The 4,594-nt window shown below is 34.5% G+C and overlaps 1 pseudogene; it reads right to left on the minus strand.

Annotated features, from left to right (window-relative positions):
• Positions 1 to 1,696: 1,696 nt before the first annotated feature.
• Positions 1,697 to 2,554, minus strand: LOC144228292 (heterogeneous nuclear ribonucleoprotein D-like; annotated as a pseudogene).
• Positions 2,555 to 4,594: the final 2,040 nt, after the last annotated feature.

Here is a 4,594-nt window from a genome sequence, read left to right on the forward strand (position 1 = left end):
TGTCAGCAGAGCCCAATGCGGGGCTACAACTCATGAACCATGAGATCATGGCCTGAGCCAAAGTCACACACTTAACTGATTGAGCCACCCAAGCACCCTGAAGTGTGATCCTTAAACACAGGAAATAAACAAAGTTAGAGGGAAACCTCTCTAGCTTACCACCTTGAGGGACTTTCCAGTCTGTGGTGCAGGGAACAGTTGCCTGGGCAGAGGGTGGCTGACTCTCTGGACTGAAGTGATGCAGCTAAGATTTTAGGGAAGTCATTAAAGATAAATTTTGCAGGGCAAGAAATGGAAAGGAGAGGGATTCATAGAAAACTCCAAATATTTGCAGAAGGTCCCCTTCAGTACTGGGTACAATTCTATTGAGCTCACACATGACATAGTGAAGACACTCCTTGAGAATGGGAAAAGAGCCACAAGGAAGGATTAAAAGAAACAGTACTCAGTATTCACACAAGGCCAAAAACTGGGCCTATATTTACCATAAATTATGGAGTTGTGGGTGTAGTACACAAAAAGCTCTTGCTTAGGAGTGAAGGATACTTAGATATAGATTAAATACTGCCCTAGACCTGCCTAACATCTCTTAAAAACAAGATATAAAACAAAACGTAAGTCATAAAAATACTAACCCTAATATTACTGTACACTTAATAAAAGTGCTTCAAATTACAGAGAACAAACAATGATAGATCTTCAGAGAGAAAAAGACAAATCCACAGTTATAGTTAAATATTTTTATACCACTCTCAGTATTTGATAGACCAAATAGACTAAAAATCACTAAGGATATAGCAGACTTAATGGCATTTTAATGAATTGAAATTTATATACATTCCACCAACATGAGAAGTTAGATTCTTTTAAAGACCACATCAAACATTTAAAAGGACTTTCTTTCCATAGTCTGAACAATAAAACATGTTTAATAAAATTTTAAGAGTGATGGTGTACAAAGTATATTCTTTGAATATAATAGAATTCAATTTGAAATTAATCTTGAATATTCCCAAATTTTTGAATATTAAGTAAAACAATTTAAAATAATCTAGATATTGAGGAAGAAATAAAGTCAAATTGGACTTTTAATTGTATAAAACTGAAAACACTATCTGAATTTATGGGATTCCACTAAAACAATATTTAGGAAATAATTTATAACACTAAGCACCTATCTAAGAAAAGAAGAAAGGTCTCAAATCAAGAACCACCACTGTCATTTAACAAACAACAACAACGAAACAACCTAGAAAATGAAGAACAAATGAAACCCAAAGAAAGGAGGAGAAAGACAATATAAAAATGAGCATGGTGTGCTCGCTTCGGCAGCACATATACTAAAAATGAGCATGGAAATTATTAAACAGAAAACAGCAAAGTAATAGGGAAAATTACAGTAACCAGACATTGGTTCTTTTTATTTATTCATTTCATATAAAGAACCCTTTATTTGAGGTTTAACATGAAATAATACAAATAACATTTATATAAATACAGATCACATCTAGTTATAACAGATAGCAAAAGACAAAAGTATAAACAAACAAAACTAATTGATAGCTATATATATTTGGACACAGTTGTGTCTTGTACAAAATAATTCTCTCAGATCAACATAAGACCCATATTCCATGTTGTCCTATAAGATGTGTTAACTTTAGCAACCCCCTACTATTTTCTTCCACATCCTCCTTTAGTATGGATGGTAATTGTCTTGGGGTTGCCACCCCTTTCAGATGCCTTGTCATATGTGCTCTGTTGGCCACGGTGGTCTGTATATCCCTGTCCATCCATATCCATAGTTGCCAGAGTTATACCCAGTATAAGCACGACTGCCATAGCCGCCATAGTTTTAACCACCACCTTAGGCACCATTATAATTTCCATATCCTGGATCATAATAGTTACTAGATCCTTGGTTCCAGTTTTGGAACTGACCTCATCCATGACACCCAGTCCCACCACCTCCACGACGCCCAGTACCACCTTCTCCGGAAGGCCCAGTACCATCTCCACTACCAGCTACAGCACCTCTTCCTCATTGTTGCTGCTGCTGCTGCTACTGCCTATATACCTCTTTGTGTTGTGCAACTTTGATTTCACACTTCCCAGAACCAATTTGATGGTATCTGCTTTCCAGTAATGTCTTTACTGACTCTGTCTATACATGTGATAAAACAAAATCCTCTTGTTTCATTTGTTTTTGTATCCATGAAGGTTCAATATCTTCAGTCTCTTTAAAAGCTTCAAATATTCTTTAATTTGTTCTTCAAAAGTATCTGGGCTCAGTCCACCCACAACAACCTTTTTGGGGGTTCTTTCCTTTTTAGAGATTTGGTCTTTTGGGGTTCTATCAATCTGTCATCCAGTTTGTGTTCCTTCAGTTCCAAAACTTCATTAACACTAGCAGCATCTTTGAAAAGCACAAATCCAGATCCTCTTGATCTTCCAGTCAATGGGGCTGTTTTAACTGTACAACCTACAACATCCTCAAATTGAGGAAAGACTGATCTTTCTTGCTTCTATCCCAGCTTAAGCCTCCAATAAACATTTTACTGTCATCCTGCTGATTATTTCGTATTGATCTTGTTTTTATGTTGCTGTACTTTTTCATGTCCTGCACCCAGGGAGCACTGTCCACCTAAGAGCTGGTGCTTAGTCTCAGTCACCCAGCAGTGGGGGCGGAGCCTGGTACCCAGCTGGATCTAAAATAGCAGAAGAGAAAAGTTGTTTCTTTCTGGAGATCAGTAGCATTGACAAATCTCTAGTGAGAAAAAGAAAGACACACATGACAAATACCAGAAATGAGAAGGTTTCATCACTACCAATGTTGTGTAAAAAAACTTTTATTCTAATATCATGTGTAATAATTAAGACTAAATAATGATCAGGAAAAAAGGAAGAATGTCTGCTTTCATTGGTTATATTCCATATTGAATTGGAAGGACAAGAAAATGCAGTAAGAAAAAAATAAAAACAAAAGGAAGTAAAATAGTTTTTATTTACAGAATACATCCTTGTCTAAGTAGAAAATTCAATGGAATTTAACAAAAAATTGTACTAGAACTTGTAGTTGACAAGAATATGGTTCCTAGATATAAGGACAATATACAGAATTTCTATCTTTTTAATTTTTTTTAAACATTTTTATTATTGAGAGACACAGAGCATGAGCACGGGAGGGGCAGTGAGAGGGGAGACACGGAATCTGAAGCAGGCTCCAGGCTCTGAGCTCGCTGTCAGCACAGAACCCAACGCCGGGCTCATACTCACAAACTGTTAGATCATGACCTGAGCCGAAGTCGGATGCTTAACTAACTGAGCCACCCAGGCTCCCCACAAAATTTCTCTTTCTATATATTACCAATAAAAGATACCATTTACAGTAGAGTGAAAGTGTGGTAAACTGATTTAAATTTTTTATGGAAATTCAGATATCCCAAATTTCAAAAAAACTTTTAAAATAAAAATTTTGAGGATGCACAGTATCTGATTTTAAGATTTATTATAAAACGCTATATCCCATGTCAATGTGTACCTAACAAAGATAAAAAGATTAACAGATGAATGAAAGAGAATAGATAGTTTAAACATATATGTGTATAGATGTATGTGTTTATTTACAGAAAGAGAGAGAGTGTACATAGAGAAAGAATACACAAGAATAGTCTTATAAAACAAAAGTGTTAGGATTTTATATATCAATATGCAGAAAAAAAAGAAAAGAATCTTAAATGTATACCTTGAACAGTATAATAAAAATAACTCATAATGTATCATCAACATGAAAATAAGCTACAGATTTTTAGATTTTTAAAACTAAAAATATTAGAGAAAATCTTTGTATCCTGTGTGTGTACACACCCCTATGTATATGTATGTGTGTATATATATATATATATATACACACATATCTATAATATATAAATTGAGCTTACCGAAAAATAAGAATGTATTTAAAAGATACTATTAAAGGGATTAAAAGAGAAAGACTGGGAGAAAATATTTGAAAATCACCTATCCAGGACCTTGAGGGTGTTATGCTGAGCGAAATAAGTCAGGCAGAGAAGGACAAATATCATATGTTTGCACGTATAGGAGGATTAGGAGGAACTTGACGGAGGAACAAGGGGGAGAAGAAGGGCAGAAATGGTGAGGGAANTCCAATAAATTCTATACAAAATATATAGAGAATTCTCAAAACTCATTAATAAAAATTGTGATGTATTAATAAAAGAATGAACAAAAGATTTCTGGCAGATAACTCACCAAAGAAAATGCACGGATGGCAAACAAATCCATGAAGTGTTCAAAATCATTAGTCATTAGGGGAATGTGAATTAAAACTACAATATGATACCACTACTTACACATTAGAATAGTAAAAACGGACAAAAAGAACCTGATCATACCAAGCATTTGCAATGATATGCAGGAACTGAAACTTTTATATCCTATAGGTTGGAATATAAAATAGTACTAGTTTTCTCATTTAGGAAAAAAGTTTAGAAGTTTGAAAAAAAATTAATGCAAAATATAGATCTACCATCATCTTTGTGTTTATAGGTATTTATCCAAACCAAATAAAAAT

Source organism: Crocuta crocuta, unplaced genomic scaffold (genome assembly GCF_008692635.1).
Source record: "Crocuta crocuta isolate KB4526 unplaced genomic scaffold, BGI_CrCroc_1.0 scaffold462, whole genome shotgun sequence".
NCBI classification, from domain to species: Eukaryota; Metazoa; Chordata; class Mammalia; order Carnivora; family Hyaenidae; genus Crocuta; species Crocuta crocuta.